General features: G+C 42.9%; 1 long non-coding RNA gene across 1 annotated transcript; it reads right to left on the bottom strand.

Moving 5' to 3' along the window:
* Positions 1–19,131: 19,131 nt before the first annotated feature.
* Positions 19,132–22,193, bottom strand: LOC119024598. The gene is made up of 2 exons (XR_005076516.1): positions 21,425–22,193; positions 19,132–20,209 (listed from the first exon to the last, which is right to left on the bottom strand). It is a non-coding gene; the product is annotated as an uncharacterized LOC119024598 (long non-coding RNA).
* Between the last annotated feature and the right edge of the window lie 1,995 nt (positions 22,194–24,188).

Raw genomic sequence — 24,188 nt, 5'->3', positions numbered from 1 at the left:
TTTACTCCGATTACTACCACGCGGGGGTGTGTGTGTGTGTGTGTGTGAGGCGCCCAGATCGGATGTATGGGCTACCCACCTCCAGTGCAAAAGACCAGCATTATAACTTCAAGCTCCTTCCAGGTTTACTGTGCAAGCTGTCTGTCCCTAAGAAGCTAATTTCAGCTGCTGCTATCATATATAATGCTTTTGGTCGCCACCCAACGTGTGCCAGTCTAGGCTTGAGCTTCCCCTGGATGCAGTATGTGTTTACGTGCACACACAACATGCTTCTGCATGTGTTTGTCTATGCTGCAGTCTGCTTTCGTTGGGGCACATGCATTTAATTATGATGATGTTAACAAGTGCATTGCCCCTGCTGGTATCTGAATTGTCCCTGGACACTAATTTCCTTGTGGGGAGCCAAACGCAAATATGTCTCTGCTCGTGTACTGTGACACTGTCATCATTAGTCACATTTATTCAGTGTGACACCGAAACCTCTGTTACATCAACTACTGTGTCCTTTATACCCTTGGGTAATGAGTAATTCTGCTAATGATGAGCGAAAGACACACACGCAGTTTAGTGAACGTGTCTGAAAGTGACACCTTGAATGCAAACTAAGCAACTGAGAGGTAGGCTGATGTTAGATATCGGTAAGATGCTACGTACGCATGCAATTAGCTGGTTCTTAGTGATGTCAGCTCTTTTCTCTGCAAAAGGACGGATCGAAATGTTAAAAAATTGATGTTGTCAGAGCATGCACGAGCACTACGTAAACTTTTGGTAGCCGGGCTCTGCAAAGCACAAAATGTACACTTGCATGTCGAGTGGTGTTCCAGCATGCAAGCACACACACTTTTAATATGTAATATTCATTTCTAGATGGTTTTTCAGGTCAGAGTGATAGGGAGAGTGAGAGAATCAGCAGCATGAGCTCTCAGGCCACCTGACGATGCATCCCTCCCGTAGACCTGGGTCAGCCGCATGGCCTCTCCTCAGATGATCAGTCACCCAAACTTCCAAATCACCTTCAACTGGCTTCTTCTGAGCTGAAGTAGCAGCAGCTCCACACGAAAATTTCTCGTGAATCTGAGCTGAGAGATTCCAACCTAAGTGCTGCCTACCTTACTAATTGGGCCTGATAACTGTAATTAAACTGATTTCATTTAGCTGGATCCAACATTGTTATAGGACACGTAATTAAACAAAATATCAATGAAAGCTCATTAAAGAAAGGAAATTGCTACTCAGTATTTGTAACTTATCTTGATTCACTCAAAGGTGTCTTTTCACTTTCCTCTCTGCTTATCCCTGCTCTTTCCTTTGCACTCCCACTTGTTGGTGCTTTTATAGTATCTAATTTAAACCAGTGACATAGATAAATGGTGGGAATGTCTGTGGTTCTGTGGCTCAAAATCATTTCATAACCGCATTAAACACTCCGACACCGCTCCTGAGCAAATACAAAAGAGAGAAATGCGTGGCATCGGAGCCAATTCACACTTACAGCGGATTCATTTTCTTGACTGACATGATCTCATTCGAACATCTCTGTAGGCTCCGGCTTCCTTTTAAAATTTGGGTTACATTCTTGAGCTAGGAAGGTCAAGCGAAAGGAGAATTGACTTAATGGGAATCAGAAGCTGGATAATAATGAGAGTCCAACTTTTAACTGAATCTCATCAATACTTAAGAACATTTCACACTGCTAAGATACCGAGTGCCTTCCACCACTGTACTCTGAGAAATAGAGCGTAGATGTATCAGTTTTATCACAGCCAGTATCCATCTCTGCTGCCTTCAGCTTACTCAAGATCGTCACGAAGCAGCTGGTACAAGCAAGGCTACTGGCTACATGCCAGACACCCATACTGCATACTGTAAGTACATCCTATTAAACTACTTGAAAGGCTGTTGTTACACTCTTGAAGATCTAATTGAAGTGAGGTATCAGGTAACGCGGGCAAGGCAATGCTGATGTGAAGGGATGGAGTGATGAGAGATGATATCCTTTGTGGTATAAGCTTTATTTTTATGCTTTCAAATAGGTGAGGAAGTACAACTGCCAGCAGGTACACACAGTTTGTTTACAACTGAAGGTTGATACAATTTGCTCCTGTCTATGCATAGTCTTGAAAATCTTCCCAAAATGTTCTCGCTCTAGATCAGTGGGCCATCATGGTACATTATTGCCATGAATACTGTAAAGTTAAAATCATAGGCTGTATAATAAATACTGGATGCAGCCACCATGACGTCACCACTTGGTTTGTGGATTGCTGTTACCTGAAGCTTCAAGTTTGGCATTATTGCCATCGCCATCTTGTTTTGAGTGGAGCCAAAAGTGGCCATTTTTAGATGAGATGTCGAAGCCGAGGAGGATTTCATGATTGGATTCGACTGAGAGGCCGAGGGCACACTGTAGTAGTGACGTATCAATCACAAGGTTGCCAGACCCTGAAGAATGCCCTGTTTCTTCATCTATTCCACCTGGAAGCCCTGAGGGGCAAGTGAGAGTTGTCTGACCCTTTCTGGTGATGCAGAAGTTCTGAAAAGAATATTTTCCTGGCGCCGCATAGCTCAGTCGGTAGCGCGCGCGACCCATGTGCTGAGGCTCTGCAGCGGACCCGGGTTCGACTCCCGGCCCGGGTCCCTTTGCTGCGTGTCACTCCCCGTCTCTTACCCTGTTTCCTGTCTATCTCTTCAGCTGCACTATCAAATAAAGCCAGAAAGGCCAAAAAAATATCTAAAAAAAAAGAATATTTTCCTGAGTGAAAAACTTTTTTTAAAAAAAGAAATCAAAAGAAAAAAAAGAGAACTTTTTCTCAACAAGAAAAAAACCTTTTCTCAAAAGAGAAAAAAAAAAGTTTTTCTCAAAAGAGAAAAAAAAAAACTTTTTCTCAGAAGAGGAAAAAAAAACTTTTTCTCAACGAGAAAAAAAAACTTTCTCAAAAGGGGAAAAAAAAACTTTTTCTCATTACAGACATCGTTCTGTACTCAGAAAGACATGAAACTAGTGACTTGACACTGTTGAGACGATTAACCTATTAGGAAACTCACTTTTGTCGTAATAAATCAAATGAAAACTTTTATGGTTTTCTCATAGACTCCTATTCAGTCTGACTTTTTTGCAACCAGTGAAGTCACCCGTCTACTGATTATTAGAAAGAATACAGGTTTAATCACATAACAAACGGTTTCACTTTTCGAGTCCAGCAACTGTGCAGCCTTAGAGATGCTCAGGAGCCATTTTTCAAAGTTATATCATATTATAAATTGATTGCTTCTGTGATAACCTACATTATATGAAAACAAATCATCTCCCTATTAACACAGCTCACCTTGAGACCGGGGGCTGGGATGAGTTGATGTGTGTAACTGCTGTAATGTAATACAGCCTGCCTCCACACTGCAGGGCCTCTTATTCAGAGCAGCCGCCTCCTGAGAATAACAGGCAAACGGAGCATGAAGGGAAGGCGAGGTCTGGACCAGGGGAAGATAGCATGACTGTCTGACAGGATGTGCTTAGTTACACACTCTCTGTTCCTACTAGAGCCCAGACAGCCCACCAAGGCCACACATGGGAGAAGAGAGGAAGGAGAAGGTGGCTGCAGGATGAGTGTGTGTGTGTGTGTGTGTGTGTGTGTCGGTGTGTGTTTGTGTGCATGCCCGCGTGCGTCTGACGCAAGAAGAGATATATCGTCTCCTTCTTTTGCCTGGAGAGACTCTGGTACGCATCCAAGATGCCAACAGCAGTGACAGCATCATCAACAAAATGTAGCTGTGGCAAACACACACACACACATACGCACGCATGCACACAGATTGCTGCTGAGCCACTTGAGAAAAACACTCCAAATGTGTTTAGGAAACTGCTCTGCCCCAGGAGGGAAAATCTTTCTTTTTTTCTTTTTTTTTTTTTTTGTTTTGTCCCAAACAAACAAACAGCAACACACTTTCCTTCCCCACTCCACAAAGTGCAGATTCCCCACTCTGTAGAACAGCAGGCCCGGCATGAACAAGTCTGTTTCGGGAAGAAACTTTTCCCCTTCGTCATGTCTGCTGGCCATTAAGCCAATTACAGCCAAATGAAACTAAGTGGGGCAGGCTTAACAGAGTGTCAGATTGCTCCTGAAGGTCAAACAACACTCAGAGTGAATGGCTTCTGTCTATAAATCCCCCCTAGGTCAGTTGTGTTGCTTATTGGCATTCAGCATCAGCACACCTGTTTATCTGATGAAGCTATTTCCCTATAAAGGAAGACTTTAAATGTCTGGCCGATTGCCCAGTTTACCTTTATGGGCCATCTCTTGCTCCCATCTTTCGCTCTCTCTCTCTCATCTCTTTTTTCATTTCCCAAGTGGGTGATGCAGAACCTCGAAGCAGCAGACATTTTTCACTCTTGGAACCACCTGAAAATAACAAGCTAGTATGGATAAGGACCTAATAAGAAGACCGAAAGATGTGAGGATGCGAGTACACGGATGCTGACGAGAGGGAAACGATGATGAGAGTCGCACAGGCGCATTTAAAAAAATAAATAAATAAATCTAGCGTCTGTTTGATTATGCCTCTGGTAATCAGGGTCCCAATTTGTATATGTGCTTTTGGGCGTTCAATTTTTTAAAGCTATCCGGTGCATTACATAAAAAAAAAAAACATCTGTTTGATTTATTGCACGAATACAATGTAATTATCAGGAGATATTAAAATACATGCACAATCATGTATATGCCAATGAGTGGGTGTTTTCGCTGAGTAGGCTAAATGCTTAATGGTGCTAAATAGATCTCAGGTGATGGGCCGCTCATTCAATAAAACACTAAAAGGCATAGAGGTTTTGTTTTTGTTTTTTTTTTTTAAAGGTGAGTGACCTATTTTTGATCCTCCTGCTGAATGAATGAGTGAATATACGAATGGCTGTCTGAGAGGAGCCTGAATGAGTATGGAAGGAACTCTGACACCACGAGTGGGAGGAATAGTAACACAAAGAGGAAGCAGCTGAAGTAGGGAAAGAAAAGAGTGAACCACAGATGAGAGCAACATATGCTGATGATGAGGACTTCCCAAGAAGGATTTTAATATTTCATGTGTCCTAGATTCCCCCCCCCCCACCCGTCCTCCACCCCCACTTTCCCCCCAGGACCCAAAAAAAAAAAAAAAAAAAAAAAAGGAGCCAGGGACGGAGAGATGTAGGGAAGGAGAGAAAGAACGAGTTTGCGATTTAAAAAATGGGAACATGGACCCACACTTTGTGTGAGTTAGACCATGTACCCTCGGAGGATCAAAGTAATACTACACCAGGTCATTTGTTTTGTAACACCTATGGGAACGTATGTGCCACTGAGCGCCGGGCTGAAACTCACATACTGTGTGGCGATCGAGAAGATCAAATGAGTTTTTACTGCGATGTTTGCAGTTTACACCAGCGTTGCAAGTGGCCTTGGAGGTTGTTTACAGAGCAAAAAAGAACTCTTTACTCAGTTTAATCATTGTACGCCTTTTTGCATCATAAGACAAACAGAACTCGCCACCGCCTGACTACTACTCAAAAGATAAGCTCCAACATTTTTTGGAAAAACAAGCTTGTTTGCCGTCTTGCCAAGTGTTAGATGAGAAGATCAATACCACTCTTACATCTGTATGGTAAATATGAGGCTACTATCGACAGATGTTTAGCTAAGCTGATCACAAAAACTGAAAAAACGGAGGGAAACGGCTTTACAAAAGAGTAAAAGGGGACTTGTTCTGCCTTTTAGGTGTTTGTATTTCCCACAGCGTTTTCTATATGTTCTTGAGAATGTAAAAACTAAGTTGAAAGCTATACAGATCAAAGTCTGCATCAACCGAAGCTCCTCTTTCCCATTGAAACTCAGTTCCTGAAACGCCTCACCAGTAGTCCCGCCTCTAATTCTGTGAGTTCTGTGACATCACATTATGTCACCATGTCACACATATGCATGATATATGCCCAGCGGCTGGTTTTGCACATAAGAATTGATTTAGCACAGCTCAGGCGTGTGTGAGCTGACCAATCACAGGAGACTCGTTATTCTGGAGGGGGGACTTAAAGAGACAGAAGCCAAAACAGAGGGGGAATACAGAGCTGCAGTACTAGTATGAGAAAAACTGATGTGTTTTTTGAACATTAAAGCGTGCAAATCTATTCCAGCAGTTACCAAATTTTGCTTGCTTGAAAATGAGCATAATGTGTGTCCCTTAAAATATACATACCAGCACCTGTAAAGGTCACAAACTAACTCATTAAGTGATATAACATTTGTTTAATCCACACAAAGAACATGCTGCGTGCCAGGGAACCTCACAGTTACCTCTCATATGATTCCAGGAAGTCACTGCGCCTGACCAAGACACAATCCATGTCCAAACAGCACATAACCCACAAGCTGTTGATTTCATGCTGTTTCAACAAATTAAATATAACGTGCTAATTAATGAGTTTTAGATGAGCTGGGATGCAGACGATGTTGCCTGTTTCCAGACTTTAAGCTAAGCAGAGCCAACCGGTTCATTCTTCAAGTCATGCCATATCAATCTTCCCCTTCAACTCTCAGCAAGGAGTGGAAAAAAAGTGTATTTACCCCTAAATTCGAAACTTTTTTCCTCCAGATGTAATAAAAGAAAAACGATAGAGGAAGATGAATGGGTGACATCAAACCTAAAGATGAAGTGGGAGGGAAAAATATAAAAGAACAAAATACAATCGAGAAAAAAAGTCTATTCCTGACTGACCTTGACTTTGTTGTTCAAAGACGTTGTTGAAGCTTCGCTGTGAAGGGGAAAAAACATCAGTGTTTCCCGCCGCGCACCAAACACCATCAGTTGTTTAAAGCAGCATTATTCTCTGAGCCGGCGGTGCACTGCATATTGTGATTCATCAAGAAAGAGCCACTACCAGTCTGCCACCTATATTTGTCTCCGCCACTAGATCAGACAGCCAATTAGCATGAAAAGTAATGTTTCTGCCACTCTCTCACTGTATTTATGTGTCAGACGGCCCTGTCCACACACTTGTCCATCTCCATTTGTGTCTGTCTGTTTGCAGTGTGTGTGTGTGTGTGTGTGCGTGCGTGTGTGCGTGCCTTGCTGGTCTGCTGCTTCGCTAACAGTGTCTCGTTCAGCAGAGCAGCGGCGCCCGGAGCCTGTGACCCTGCTAATCAGCTCGACCCACAATAACCCTCCGACTGGCATCTTAATTAATCACGTTACAGCGGTGGGATGTAGCCTCGCATCTCGATGTTCTTTGCGCTACAATAACACGGAAATATTAAGATAATCATAATTGCCTCGAACTGTTGTCTCGTTGTTGGACGACAGCTGTTCTCCTTGCTGGGCGTGATTCAGCAGTGTGTGTGCGTGCGTTAGTGCAGATGCAGCACTTGTGCTCACCTGCAGCGTCGGGGCAACACGACCATAAAAAATGATTTAAAGGTGACGAGGAGCCAGCTTCCTCTCTGCTGGCTGCCACTCTGCGTTATCTTTAGGATTGCCCCGCAACTCACTTTACCCTTTCATTTATTTTAGAGATAACGTTTCGCCCGCAAGTACTGACACACTCCCACATGGAGGGGGGGCGCGCACACACACACACACACACACACACACACACACACACACACAGTGACTCTTGTTCATTACCTTGAAGCTAACCACCAGCTTCCTGTAACTGGAACAATGACAGAAACTATTTTAGCTCATGCTGGATGCCATAACAGCGCAACCAAATGAGGAACATTAATTTTGCCTCCAGTGAGACAAGCTGTCCCCTGTCACTGTGTGTGTGTGTGTGTGTGTGTGTGAAACCCAACTGAGATTATTACAGACACACATTTTTCGACCGTACAGTAGATTCTGTGTTTGTCACAGAAGGATTTTTAGATTAAATATGGCGCGAGCCGACACAGAATTATTATTCCCCTCGTGGAGCTCTGTCGACCAAATCTGCATGTTTTAGACTGCGCTGTCATCCCTTTATGGGACGGCATAATGATGAAGATACTGTTTAGATATTCGCTTATTATCTCCCAGACTCAGCTTGCAGACAAGTTAAGGCTCCCCGTGCTAACCAGAAAAACTGGAAATATCTCCGGATGCCTTTTTTCTCTTTCCATCGCTGGACAATTACAATATTTATGAGAGAGACCCTGTAGTGGAAAAACACAGTTTTATTCTCCGGCTATTTCGTCCCCTCCACCCCCCTTGTACTGTCGATTCTTTTCCTTTTTTTTTTTTTTTTTTTAATGAAACACCGCCAAGAAAATCACTCAAGCATTTGTCAGTGTAATTGTACAACACAATGCCATGAATGGATATGAGCCTGCCGTTTCAAACTGCTGACAGGCACAGAATAAAACACCTCGCGCTGAACAGGGGATTAGGGCAGAGAAATAGAGTGAGTTAGAAAGACAGCAAAGGGGAGATGATGAGAGTGTGTGAATGTGTGTACTTATTTTTCACTTCTATTATTTCCTTCAAGCGTTTAGAAAATATAATTCCATTTTAATTGAGTGGGAATAAAACGTTGATTATGCTAACCTTTCATACACTTCATGAAACATTTAAAGGAAGAGTAACAGTTACGCTTGGAGGCTTATTCACATCTCCAGTCTGCAATAGATGTCCTATGTTCTGTGGAGACTTGAAAGTGTAAACTTACCCTCCGAGTTAGGACTAGAACTTTATGTAATGTTTTGTGTAATGTAATATTATGATGATTTAACGTAACCGAATCAAACTGTGGATGTTTGACTGGGAGTGATAATATGTCCTCATGGAAGTTTAGCGTCACCTGGTTATTGGCAATTGGTGATGGCTGTAGCTCACACTGTCTTGATGAGCGACACTGTGACACGTTTATTGGTGGTAACGCTACATGCAGGGGTCGGTGAAACATCAATCAAGCAGGTGGTTCGAATCCTCGCTCAACCATGCTCTGCTAATGTGCTATTCAGTATCAACAGCGGGGGGTAGCCAAAGTAAAGCTACTGGCAGCCCAGGTGCCAGGATGAAATGTGGGCAGTTAAAGTTTCTGCAGACCACTGGTATGTTCGGCTTGTGTCACTGACTGTGCGTGTCATATCAGGTCATGTTCACATTACATGTTAATGACTTTGAATTTCATTCTGGGGCCGGAGGGGGGAGGTGATGGAATTACAGACGAGAAGGTTGCCAAGCCAGTCTCTGCAGTTTGACGCTGTGAGTACGACACCACTGGAGATTTTTAAGTGCAATTTCCAGCCGTGTTTGTGGCAACATTAAAACAGATATCTTTGATGTGACATCGGGACTTCTCCAGCAGTATTTGTGGTGACCAAAACAGGGATGTTAAGACAAAAAATTGTCTTTTCCTAATCACAACTGAGTGATGGTGTAATCTTAAGGATCCTTTATGCAACACAGAGGAATGTAACGTGTCATCAGATACATGGTTTGCAGAAATGCACGTTGTCTGTTCTTCTGTTGCTACGGCGCATAGCACAATAAAAACAGGCACAACTGCAGATGAGGATCAAGCAATAACTGTTTCCACAGCCACAGGCTCCACCATAGCTCAACCAACCAGCCGGGCAGAGCAGCTACAGCTACAGCTGTGGCCACAGCCACAGTGGCTGTACGCTGTCAGAGCTTGGCCTTTAGAAAGGAATAATAAGCAATAAATGTATAATGTATAATAGTGTTTGGTTGTTTTCCCTTTCTGTGGTGTGTGCAGAGCGGTTGGTGAAGCACTTCACCAACACACTAGCTGTTCTTGTGTATCAGAGGGAATGAAAAAAGACAGCATCATTGTCAGTTACAGCAAATAGTGTTAAGGAATTGGATGAATATTGGATCCTTTCAGGACCAGAATCGCATCAGTTCATGCAGTGGACTGGTGATGCCTCGGTGATGTAATTTAAATCCTAGTTCTAGCATCCTCTTTGTCTTTCTTTCTCTGTAGCCTTTCAGGCAGTGGTGGAAAGCAGCAAACAGCATTAACTCAAGTTTAGTATTTCTCACATCCGTGAGTGGTTACGCAACAAAGCGCGATTTCTCCTCTAACCTTCAAAGACGCTCCCATCTGAAATAAGAGCCCAAGGAGGTAAAATTACCCGATACTTGAGGAAAGATTAGTCCAAAAAATGACAAAAAACATTTGCAGCAGAACTTTTTCCTCTATTCTTTCCCGCTAGTTATCTCACGACCCCTCAGATTTATCTTGTGACCCAGTATGAGCAATCTAATACTGACAGCATAAGTCAGTTTTTTTCAGATAACAATTTTTCAACGCTGGACTTTTTTCTTGCATGTTTCATAAAGGCTGATCTTCCACCCATGCCCTCCGATGACACCTCTCAAATTCTGTATTCTCATCCACGATTCATATTTCCCTCCCGTCCCTTCCCTTCCAAACAGTAACTAGTTATTCCCTGGGAAATTATGTTTCAGTCGACCCTGTCCGTGCTCGCAGATGTGCCGGCTCCTTGGGGACCTGGCGGGCTGTAGAGCCAGAGGCCATCTACAGGAAACTGTACCATGAAGTAAATCAGACCTCAAACGGCAGCTTTGCAACAACGCAGGTCTCACTGAAGCCTTCCCCTTTTAACTCAAGGGACATTTTGCATCCCTGCGCTACAATTGTCTGTACAGCTCCTGGCTCCAGTTTTGGCTTATCACTGGCAAATAAGCAGGCTCACTGTGTAATTTGTGTGTTAAGTCCATTTCACTCTGCACATGGAGTCTTATGTGGGAAGACAGAGAATTCAGCATCACCTGCCCGGGAGCTTATTGCTCCTGATTCATATTTGCATTGGAAAATGTGAGGGATCACAACACATTAGCAAACACTGAGATGGGAGAGCATTCTCTGGGAGAGTTGTATATGTGCAGAGTAACTGAATATAAATGTGCCCTTTTTATGAAAGCATGTTTCACAGGCAGACCGGGGCTTGAATTTAATCAAGCGAGACTTCTCCCTCCACCCGGCTCGATAACTGTGGGATTGAATAGACTGTAACCTGCGCTACATGCTACACATCACATGTTCTATTCTATCTCGGCCCACCAGCTTCTTCATATATCCTGCGGTGATGAGTTTTAAACTCCGCGCACGTGTGAGTAATAGCCATTTACTTTGTGTAAATGGATGTGTCGCATTGAATTAAGCACCGTCTTTAATTTTATCCCCGACCCATCAGGGTTCCCAAAGCACACCGCAGTTTCCCTTTGATCACTTCCCTGTGACACTGCAGATCACGAGCGTGTGCGCATGTATATTGGGAGCTTTGTGTGTGTGTGTGTTTGCATCCTGTATGCGCATGTTTCTTGTTGTGTGTGTGTGTTTTCATACATTAATTGTGCACAGACTTCCTTGTCGGCGACCAATTATGACAGCGTCCCGCAGTCTGTCTCCATCGTTCCGTTCTGTCGTTCCGTCGTCTACGTCGCACACAATCCACATTCTCTCATCTGTACCTGAGCGAGTGATGGATTGCGCTCTTGTTTAAGTCACCAGTGTAAAGCGAACGCCGAGCCTGTTCCCCGTGACCTCTCCCGCCGCTTGTTGTACAAGCACAAGCACCACTTACCTCAACCTGCCACCGGGAAAATCTAATTTTGCATCTGTCAACAGCAGCGAGAAGCACAGGGATTCATTGCCTGGGAGACATTTGTATTTTAATGTATACATAAATATTTCAGTGACATATCCTTGAATTACGAATCGGCAATGATTTTCCAGTCGTTAAATAAGTTATCCACTCACCTCTCCCCCCAAGTTGCTGACCTCTCGCCAGACTGTCCTTGTAAATATGTTTTTTTTTTTTCTTTTGTGACCTGCCTGGAAAAGTGAAATCTTAATTTCCGCGGCAGTAATGTCCTCCTTATAGTTTGCAACCGGGCGAGGGGCTGATGCAGACAGTTTTTTAACCTTGGAATCAATCATCCGTCCATAAAGTAGTCATCCTTAGCTATACTTTTTTATGACATAAGATACATTTTATTAGCCTCACAAAGCCAGACCACTTGCTTCAATCATCGTGGTCTGTCAACACTAAACAGGCATTTCCTTAGGAGTCACAGTCGCCGTATCGGAAAAGGTTTTTTTTATTACAGTAGCAGATACGACGGAGACTCTCAACAGTTCCAAAACATTTTGAGTGATATGTTCGGCTATAGAATTATTATATTATATATCTGACAGCAGTTGTTGAAGTTTAGTCTGGTAAGAACTTGGAAGACAAAGACAACTTCATGTAGGCCGAATAAAAAGATGAGTGACAGTACCCTCCTTCGCTCAGACATCAAACTCTTCTTTATTTTGCAATATGTCTTTGGCCTTTTAGCTTCGATAAACGATCAAAAAGATGACAGCAAAAGGGGGCGAAAGAGACGGTATATAGATGACAACCTTAGCGCACCGGGCGCACACTGTTCCAGGTGAGCCATCCTTCACACTGCTGGTTATATGAACACAACAATCACAGTTTGTATATTCAAAAAAACATAGCAGCTTATGCCAAATAATCCCTTAGCCTACAAATGTTGTTGAATGCACTTACATACCTTTAAGGCTTTGCAAGTTTCCAAAATGTCAGCCTATGTGGGCCAATCTTCTCCTTAATCCTCCTCCTGATAAATATAGTCACGCACTCTGGGGCTGTGCGACGTTTAGGCCTCACTTCATATTTGTAGCCCCTACATTGAAACGTTGTTCACGAGGTTCAAAAGTGTCGAGAAACAATGTGTCGCATCATCCTCTAAATACTAACTAATTACTAATCACTAATTGGATTCCGGCTTCTGGACCCAACAGGGGACTGCCTATTGTTCTGACAGCCCATAATTCCAAAGCCCCGACAGTCCAAAAAATGTCCCATTGGACCGAAAGCCCGTTTGTCCGACAGGCCGTTATCCCGAAGACAAAAGCCCGCTGCTCCGAAGGCCTGTTGTTCCAAAAATACACACTCGCTGGAGGTTTTTGCCCTTGATAAGTTGGTGTATTTTTTGCGTGCAGCACAAAGTCAGGTGACCTCAGTCTTCATGGTTACAAAAGTCAAGTGACCTTACTTGTCACACTCAGTTTGAGATGCCGTGGGCGTAATTTTCTTGTTAAAATGAGTGTTAAATAGCTATTTTCTAACAGTAATCACTGTTAAAGAGTGTTTGGGTAGTAACCCATGTCTGTCCTCCTCTTGTTCATGCAGTAAAAGAGAAAATACATTGCATCTGGTACTTCTGCCTACTTTATCCAATCAGGACAGAAAACTCCATAAAGACGCCATCCTGTTTACCTGCTTTGGGGGAGCTGGGAAAGCTACCAACTCCTGGTGACAGCTTACACTATCAAACACGGCAAGTGAAGAACACCGCTAGCAGAAAATAAAAAGGCAAAGAGAGCTGGCTATAAAAATAAGAAAGAGTGTGCTGACGTGGGAGGAGGAAGGGGATGGCTAACTGCAAAACAGACAGTAAGTTTTAACCTCCGTCACAGAGCACTGTAGTGATACAGTTACCACTGCCCTCATTCGATAAAACCCTCTGAGATTTCTGAATGGGACTTTGGATTGTTCCTGAAAATACGTTCTGTGGTAAACACAAGTTTATGATACGTTCACGTTTTGTTCAGCAAGAATCTTCACGGATGAACACCACCTGTGTGGACTGCTAGAAGTAAAAAAGCTAATGTTAGGCTATAAACAGTCCACACTTCGGTTGCGGGATTTAAAAAGTTACCACTACTCCATGTTGTACTGCACAATTACCATTGGTAGACTATTACTTTTTCTGTAATCTCATTTAGCCACTTGTAAACAACACGTTAGCCCTTTATGGGACATCTAATAAAGTATTTTATGTTGTAGGACAAAATGTGTAAGTACCTTAAGCCACAGACATTTCTTAAGGTATTTAATTGAACATTCCTTTGAAATAACCCATTTGAGATGAGGGAAAATGTTAAAAATCAATAAAAACAAAGCCAAAAATGCTAATTGCTTTCTGGGTTTCGGAGCAATGACTGTTTGTTAGTGGTATATGAGTTCTCGGTCCAATTGAACCTTTTATGGACAATTAAGACTCCCAAAAATGAACTGAACTAGCAAGATTTTTTCTGTCTTAACAGAATTGATGCTGTACCACTTATTTATCTACCATCTGTAGTAAAGTGATCCCTGTTTTAACCACTGCAGCACTCTGGCAGTTAAGCTAAAAGGTCTTTTTTTTAACATGAAACGGTACATTTCTCGCAGTCACACAACATTTAAATGATGCTCTTCATGTATGAATCATGACGCTGAATGTCACTGCACATGTGTGTGCAAAATGGGGATTGGAGCTGTGAAAATGAAAATGCCACGGCGAATTAATATATGTGTTTCAAGGGCTCAGGCACCCATTGAACATTTGACACAGCCTTCTTCAATCAAAGCCCTTATCTCCAGCTTGGCAAAAGTAGGAATCATGTTAATTATATTTGATGAAGATGCTATCCCTTTGGAGTGTTCTTCGTAGTAATCCCTCACAGCTAAGTCTCTTGCTGTCTACAATAATGGGATGCCATCTTGAATCCAAAGGTTCTAAGCGAAAGTTAGACTGCTGATGACAGAGGCTGGGCTTTCATGGGATTTTAAGGAGAAGCTGGTAAGCCACTTAACATCCCACAAGTCAGAACATGAGGCGGGCTGCCAGTGGCTCACCATTTAGATTTCAAAGAGCTGATTGCTGAGCTCTGTGTGGTGTCACAGATTTTTAGTCTGAAAGTGGTATACACATGTGAGACGCACACAAACAGATACAAACCATCTGGCAAACCTCCACTTGCACAAATGTAATTGCTCAGTTATGTGACTTCTGCAACACCTAAACCAACAGGATGTTTCTTTTTTTTCCCTTTTTTTTCTGTTTTAGGGCTGTCACAGTGGTAAGTAAAGGTTTCACTGGGAGTTAAATGTGTAGTGACGGAGCAGCCCGTTGAAATCCAATGTAATCCTATTTACGTTTACTTCAAGACTCCTGTCAGCGTTGCAGCCAGTTGCTTCATCTGAAGGGCGAACAACAAAAGGAAAAGGAGATTCATACAGTTTTAATGTAGTGTTCTTGGACAGTTTTCGCATAAGACGTGTCGACATGTAACAGCAGAAGGCACAGGTGTAAATAATGCAATTTCATGATGGCTGAATTTCCACACAGCAGCTTCAGTTTCGGGGGTTCCTGGCTCTGTGCTTGATCCTTAGCTGTCGGACTGCCATGGCTCTCTGGGAAATGATGACGAATCAGAACGACTGCCATTTAAAAAGAACTATAGGTTGTGTGTTAAAGCCGCCGGGGTTAATAGAGGTGATGAAACGGGTAGTAAGGAAAACATGGCAGAGAATGTGCAATGATAGGTGTGTGTTGGCTGGGTCGAGCCCCTGTATTAAGCCACAGGACAACAAGATGCCCTCTGAGCGCTGTAGTCATTAATCAGCCACTCGTTATTGAGCTGCGTTCGAGATTTGCACACAGTCACATGGGCATTCGAGCCGCGCACGTACGCTAGTATGTGCACAAACACGCCATGGTTCAGTTTTCTATTTCAGCCTCAGTCCTCTGACCTTCCCTCCCTAAATCCTGCAGACACATAAACCATTAGTCAGCATCTCAGAGACACAGAGCTAAATCTTTTTTTTTAAAAATTGCAGATTTACATGTATGTGTACTGTTTGATGATCACTAAAACTAGGTCTCATTATTTTCCACCAGAGCGGAGCACTTAATGTTGCCTCATGAATCTATTAATGAGAAAACCAAGCCGGCAACTCCAAGAGATTTTTTTTTTTTTACTGTTGATTTGCAACTTCCGGTCCAGGTAATTAGCATGTGCTGCATGTTTAGCATATCCAAATGACCATTTAATATTTATCATTTCAGTGTCAGCTGTCAAGGCCGCAGGTGTTCTTGATTATATGCCCTTGGTTTGTGTGTAAGCACGCGTGTGTGGCCCAAGCACATCATTATGCAACACCTGTTGGGGCAAAGAAGTAGTAATGTGTGGCCTGTCACTCATGATGGGGCCGTTTGGCTGAAAAAGAATGGCTCTGGGATGAAGTGAAAATGTCTCGACAGTCAATCATTCTCTGATAAGCGCTTGAAGGATTACCAAGTGTATGACTGATTTCACAGAGCGGCTTCCAATCACCCCATTACATGAGGACACTGTCGTATTCTGCGGCTCTCTCCCTTTCCCCCTCCTCAAGGACAGACTCATATTTATCCTTTAAGTGTGGTTTCAGGAAGAAGAGTGTTTCATGCCCACTTTGTCTTGACTCAATCCATTCCCAACCCTATTTCGAATTCTTCAAGCAAAATATTGCCATCAATCAAGTGCACACACGTCGGTCCCCGCTGTCTCACAGTGGTGTCACAAACAGCCTTTGCCTGTTGGTGTGGGATGAAATCTCTTTGTTCCATACAAGACAAAGATTTATAACAACTCCCAGTCCGTCACCACCTACTCCTCCTCCCCGTCCACATACTTTACACACCATCGCCATCCGTGTCGGTTTGGGATGAGGTGACTTGACTGGCCGGTGATCTACCGCGGCCCGTCTAAATCTCTGTCCACCGTCTTGACCCCGGCGAGCGCTCTCAGTGCGTGCACATGTGAGGGGGTGCACATGATTCTATGTGTGTCAGTGCTGCGGCAGTGCCAGTCATCACCGCGCTATCATGGAGGAACAGAGGGCTGTATCTCTGCCGCCTCACGCAGGACAAAGGTTGCAACTGCAGCAAAGACTCCATGTCCTCCATCACATCTAACACATGTAGAATGAATCTTACACGAGCTGCTCTCCAGTGTCCCCCCCCCCCGTCCCTCAGGAGGGCCGATAACAGTGGTCGGACTCCAGCTGCTTCCTCACTTACGCATGAACACTCGAGCACGCCCATGCATGCACACACACATACACATACACACACACACACACACACACACACACACACACACACACACACAAATCCCTCAGACTCCCTGCTGAGAAGGTGGAGAATGAGTGGATCACACTGACATTTTCTCTCCAAGCGGTCCTAGCCAGGTGACTGCTGTATTGTTGTGTGTGTGCATCTGTGTGTGTGTGTGTGTGTGTGTGTGTGTGTGTGTGTGTGTGTGTGTGTGTGTGTGTGGCCAGAGAAAAAGAGCTAAAGAAGGAAAGTTACATAAAATGGAGCAAGAGAGAGGTTTAAAAAGGTGTTGGTGTTGGCTTTTTTCAACTCTTGGATCGGACATCAAACGCTTTCGAATCACCAGTACAAAGAATGAAGAGCTGTGTTAAAGAAAAAAAAAAAGATATGGTATATTGATGAAACGTCAAAAGTGAAAGTGCCCTGTACATAAAATCTTTAGCAGAGAAGACAAGCACGCATCCCAAGAAGCGCTGCGGTAAGAACCATCCAATCGTCAGGCTTTAAAAATCTTGTGCTGCCAGTGATGATCTGACAGTGGAGGTTTAGCTTTGTGGACCTTGGTCAATACATTCTGCAGCTTGAATCAATTTGAGATTCGGAATCAATCCTGGATCAATTCAGCAACTATGGGGCTGTTGTTTTGTTCCCCAGTGCAATGGTGAAGTGTCCTGAATACACTACTTTCCGCTCCTTCTGGCTGATCTCTGCTCCTGCAGACAAGTAAGGATCGCAGGTGGAGTCGCGTTTGGGAGCCGATCAACAAATTAAACGGCCGGGAGGGAAAAAAACATACATTATTCCTCTGGAATTAAGTTGACATGGTTCTATATAACAGGCCTTGTTTTCACAGCAGAGATTGTGTCATATATAACGACAGCATTACGACTGGCCGCCCTCCCGTGACAGCGATGCATCATGCTGGGACATAAAGAGTATCCTCCATAAAAAAGAGCCTTCGACCATAACAGAATCCTACAGAGGACCGTACCACTGTTTTTGCATATTTAAGTCTATTACTTCTTGCAGTTGTAGTCTATGAATCATATTTACATCACATGATTATGGTGTCAGAGTTGTCATATAAAAAAGGTCTCCTGAAACCAAATGTCCTTTTTCTACTGACCCTAGAAATGACATGTATAAAAATAATTAGCTTCAGGAAGTACACTTTGAGGGAAACAAATAGCGACCAAATTGCATTTTCCAGAACAGAAATTTGTTAATTAACGTACCCGACAGGTCGCCAAAAGGTTTGTTTATTCGGTTAAATGTTCAGTGACAGTGTTTTTCATTTGTTTTCCGTCAAACTGAGCAATTTTGTAAAACACTCTCCACTCAAAGCGACTACAGCATTTTTAACTCGACTCTTTTAGGGTTATATGGAGGCATTGGCAGCTCTTGGTAAAACTTAGGTACAGATCATGGTCGGTTTTAATGCAAAAACAGTCTGCAGTAACTTCAGGATAATTAAACTAAAAAATTTTATCTTTCCCTTTTCAGTTGTTGCCCAAATTCACATTTTACATTTGTTTCTGAACATAATCCGGGCAGAGGTTATGCTGTTCAGCACAATGTCATTATTAAAACAATTTAGTGATATTAAATCATAATTTCTAGGAGACAGGATTGTTAATACTCTCAGAGGCACACAATCTTTTCTATTTATTCCAATAATTAGTTGGCAGACTCCTGAATCATGCAGAAACTTTGTGGAATTATGTATTTCATCAAGCTTTTTCTGTCAATGTTACTTTTAGCCCTTTTGTTAAACTTGGATGGCACTAGAGCGGATACCTCCGCCAAGGCCCAACAGTCCCCTTTAATTCAGTCTTGTTTTTTTTTTTTGTTTTTTTTTAACCACCCACAACTGCTTAACTGTAATTTGAGATCAGCAGATATAAGATCCACATCAAATTGTACTCACTCATTGATACCAGCCATCTAAATGTGCCAGATTTTTAATTACTGGGAAGTATTCCTTGAGAAATTAAAGATTTTTTTTTTTTTTTTTAAATCCTAAACCCATCCCTTTTACCTGATTCATACCTAAAGTTAATGGGGTCTCTTTTGGGTGGAGACTCATCGTCCATCCAAGTTTTGTGAAAATCTGTTGAATAGTTTTTGTGTAATCCTGAAAAAGCAGATTTGACATCATCTGTGATGGACTCAAGCAAGTTAAACTTTTCTCAAAAAAAAAAAAAAAACACATATAAAAAAGCTGTATTTATTCAAAATAGTCATTTAAAAAAAGTTAATTAGAATTCACTTGATAAGAGCTAAATCTGGCTTATGCACTGACACAGTCTAGACGAGCGTTTCCAAGTTTTAGAGACATTCATTAAAACTATACATCCAAACATAAATTTACATTTGGGAAAAGTAACTTGCCAGCCCTGAAGCTCTGCCAGCGTTGCATCTCTGTGTGGGATGCATCCCTCACAGACTTCAGCGGTGTATATGATGTTATCACTCTGGCGTATTCATAGTAATATTACATATACCAAAGCAAGGACAAAATGAGTACAAATATTTGATCTTCACATAAATAAAACACGGGGGAATGGTTTTCTGGGGAGCGATACTGCTGACAGATGTCTTCATGAAAAGAAATAGCTCATATAGAGTTTTTTTTTCCTTCTATTAATATGTGTGGGCATATTCTCAATAGATTTACAGCAAAACAAACAAACACTGTTGATAGAATATCAATCTCCCTTTTCCTTTCTCCACTGACTGTCCTTTGGGTATTCCAGCCGAGTTCGCTGTTTTGTTTTGTTTGTTCACTTTTGTTTTTTAGGCCAGCAATTCATCACGCTACAAGGCGGCGAGTAAAAATCATTCCATCCGCTGCTTGACAAAGAGCTTCATTCTTTTCCCTCTGAGTGATGCAACTTTATCAATATTTGCCAAACAGTGGGACACTGAATGCTTACACGAGCGATGATGTATGATATTGCTTTAATATTGCTGAGAAGTGAGTTACGCTCCCTCTGCGGGTCCCATTTTCTCATCCTACTCAGCAGGTAAGCAGCGGAGATGATTCAGGTAGAGCGCAGAGTGTTAAAGATGAAACCCTGACTGTAGCTGTTGGTTTAACCCTCCTGTACCTCGTGCGTAGTAATTACTGAAGCGATGTCCACGATCTGCACAAGTCAATAGCTTTTCTGCTAATTCACTCCTGGAACAATCAACTCATTTAGACTCCTCTCTCAAGGTAATTAATGGAACTTGGCGCTGATGGATTTTCCTGGGCTGATCTGCTCGTCGCTGCTTCGTCGATGTGGTGCTGTTGCATCAAAACAAAAAGCAGAAGTGTGTCGTCGCAGACTCTGACTCCCAATTTTCTGACAAATGATAATGTACACTCAAATTATGAGATAACAATACACAGAGTTTACAGACGTGCTTTATGTGATGTCGCTATGATAGGCGCAATGTTGGTTTGAGCTAAATGCTAATGTCGCTATGCTAATATTCTCACAGTTACAATGCTAAAACACTGGCGTTAAGTAGGATAAAGGGGATTTATTGGCGGAGAAGGAGAATAATATTATGAATGTGTTACATACTGTATATATATATATATATATATATATATATATATATATATATATATATATATATATATATAACATTCTCTATCCATGAGTTTCCTAATAGCATTAGTAACATAGTATCATAGTAACTGAAGCTGCATCTTCAAGGCTGTAGAAACGTTGGCTACGTGGGCTAAGCAATATTAATAATGTGAGAATAAATCTAGCTAACCTAGATCTTCATGAATTAACTAACTGCTCTAAGAACAAGGGATTAGCCTCATGATACCATGGAAAATATCGGTTCAAGCTAAGTGACTGACCATGCCCGTAATTCACTCAAGGTGTAGGTCCCTTTCCCATGTAGCCCAACATGTCTCACTGCCATGTTTCTACAGGAGCCCAGAACAGACAAAGCAAACACCGTCTCTAGAGGCTGATGCATTCAACATTTTTACATTACATGAGCCATTGTAGCTTCTCCAAGGGATGAGTGGAGGGGTGTTAAGTTGGTTGTCATCACTTAACATCCTACCTACACTCTAGTTCTTTAAGTGCAGTTTTGAGGTCCCTGTACTTCACTTGAGTGATTTATTTTTGTGTTACATGATGTACGTACGTACGTACGTACTTTGGTGCCGATACATAGACACAACAAAAACTTTGACCTGCTGGAGGCGCTGCAGAAAAAGTCAGGGGATAATCGAAGTCACTAGATTCATTTTTTTTAGCAACATGAATGCCGGTACAATTTATCACAATCGATCTAATAGTTGCAGAGTATTTCAGTCCAGATTGAAGAATGGAGAACCCGATCAGCAGACCCTCCGCAGAGCCAGGACCAGTGTTTCTCCTGATATTCACCAGGTAGAGTGCTACAGCGGCTCCATCCGTGTTTATAGCCACAAAGAACAAGGACAAAAACTACATCGCCGTCTCAGTGAGTGTCTGTTTTCCCACCTTACCTGCCCAACAGGGACATTCAATTCCTTATATGGCTCAGTGGCATTCCCATCCCGAAGAGCATGGAAGAACTACAGTGGTTACACATGCACAAGGATGATACATGAAACAAGATACTGCCAGGAATTATTAAGAGTCGTATATATAATTTAAAATGGATGAATTATACATTAAAGATGTATCAGTTATATACAGTGCATGCTGGTCATGTGCAGCTAAGAGTGCCTCTGAATGTTTGAACACTGGCGGTGTAGCTCGCGGCTCATGTGGGTGATATCAGGCACATTCTGACATTTCAACAAGGTGTCTCATTTAAGCCGCCTTCCTCCCGGTGTCCCCTGCAGCTCCTCCTGTACCTCCGACACGGCGACTGCTGTTTCTCATCCGCCATCCAGAATCTAGAATCGTAGGGGCTCTACAGGGTTGCGGGTGTGCTCGCATGTGAATCTGCCGGGCACTCTTCTGTGTACGTTGCGGGGATATGATGGTTCTCCCTGTGGAATCTACAGCACGCCGCCTGGTGAATCTAACGGGAGCAGCCCGTCGAGCGGAACACGTACCGTCGCAACTGGCTGTGGCTGCATGAAAAGTGCGTCCCTGAAGTGAACATACGTTGTCGGAGTGGTGTTTGGAGTTTCAAACTAGGCGAGTGTGCACGTGCGCTGGTGTCTGTTTAGCCGCCGCACGTTGCGCGTACACAATGCCGGCTCAGCAGATTCAAGCCTTCACAGACTATTGGCTTATACAACAGCACTACACTCCTCTTTAATATCTTCAGTTAATGCGAGTCTCTGGCTAATTGAAAATGAACTAGTCTATGTCTCCCCGCAGTGCCTTTATAAAGCCGTTAAAGAGACACACACACACACATCCTTTCCGATGCAGGACAAACATCAGAACCCTCCTACTGTATGCAAAGAATAGCACGCGCTTGTGATAAATCAATAAATCCTTTAGTGCAGAGGCACTATAGCCAGGCGGAGCTCTGGTACTTTTATTCCTTGCCGAAAAAGGGAACAGCTGATAAATCAGGAATATGTGGAGATAAAACCACACATAAAGCCAGTGCAGAGCGCACGTCTCCAGTGGCAGTGATTTACAGCAGGCTGAGCTAAACTGCTTACCGTCAGGAGCTGTAATGGATGCCAGCGTCTGCTCTTAATTTCTGTGGCTGGGGATACATATTGCCGCTGTTATTTTCTCCCAAGGCGATTTCACTGATGTCTCCCAAGGTACCCCACTGTGCCGTATTTGAACCATATGGGCGCAAAATGGTGCAATTAAAAAAACACGCTGAAAGCCTCTGAAATTGATCACTAAGACAGGCAATTTCGGTTTCAATAAGCACCGTAATAGAGAAGATGTCTACCGCTTTCTCCAACTGTGGGTCTCGTGATGAGTCTCGGGAGCTGAGATGAGCGAGGAGACAAACATTAGTGAGAGATGAGCTGGAAAATCTCCAGTAAGGAAAAAAAAAATAGATTTGGTATTAATGGTGGAAGTTGTAATGAGTGCGTTGAGCCAGGAGGATGAACAAATGAGCACATGAGGAGAGCAAGGGACCCCCCCTCTGTTACTCACGCACTTAATCAGCATAGTCAGTCAGAAGCAAACTGTCTTTTAGTTTTTCCCTGTTCCCTGGTATCGGTGCCACAGTGAGCACACATATTCACAAACTGTTATTTACAACTTGCAGAGGCTCGTGCTTTGGCAGCTCATCAGAAAGACGAGGGGGGGAAAAAGGCTTACATAAGCTCGCACTATACTTTATGGATGTGCTGCAACAGGTTTGCTTCCAGAAAAAAAAAAAAAAAAAGGTGCTCCTTCCTGCCACCTGCTGTTTGTGGAGGCCTTTGCATCCGCCCATCCTAAACTGGTTCAGCCTCTCCCTGCCCTCATTGTCTGCAGATCTTTGCCTGTCAGAGGAGATCCTGCATTCATCCGTCTGCAGCAGAGGATGAAACGTGTGAATTGAAAAGCAAAATGTTACTGTGTCCATTAATCAGAACCCCAAATTAGATTAGAGTGGGGAAAAGGAGCGAGAACGTCCCCACCCTCACAGTCTCTTATACCAGGACACCAGCGTAGTACCAACCACCTCCACCAGGTTAGGGAGTTCTTCTACCTGTGCTGCTTCGAGGATGATGCAACCCAGTTCTCCATCATGTGCAGCTCTCTTAAATAACCAGTAGATGGCATCAGCAGTTTAAGATTAAAACTTGTGGCCACAGAGATCACAACCAACACAGGGCATAATAATAGCTGTTAGATCAGACATGGCCATTGTGAACACTGCTCTTTTATTATTATTATTATTATTATTATTATTATTATTATTATTATTATTATTATTATTATTATTATTATTATTATTATATGAGCCGAACGCTGCAGCAACAGGCCTAAAAAGAAAAAAAAACACCAACATGGTGACGGGAGCATTATGAATGTTTCTGACTTTGTCCAGGTTTAATTGGACAAAAAAAAAAGTGGATTGAGTCTGATGGAAATGATCAAATCTCAGCATCTCAGTTCTGCATGTAAGCCTGAGGAAAAGAAAAGAAAAAAAACGGAACACAGTGGCGGTGACATCATCTGACTGGATGCACCAAAAAAAAAAAAAAAGAAGAATGTCATGATCAATGTGGAGAACGGAAGCAGGGTGTCAGATCTCACCTCTGCTCCCTGGCTGAATAATCTGTGGCTTCAAAAGGGGGACAAACAGGATGATGCTGCTGCCCCGGTGGTCAGCTGGCACAGTTCAAA

Source organism: Acanthopagrus latus, chromosome 8 (assembly GCF_904848185.1).
Source record: "Acanthopagrus latus isolate v.2019 chromosome 8, fAcaLat1.1, whole genome shotgun sequence".
NCBI lineage: Eukaryota > Metazoa > Chordata > Actinopteri > Spariformes > Sparidae > Acanthopagrus > Acanthopagrus latus.
Note: the sequence above shows the minus strand (reverse complement) of the source record. Positions and strands in the feature narration are given on the sequence as shown.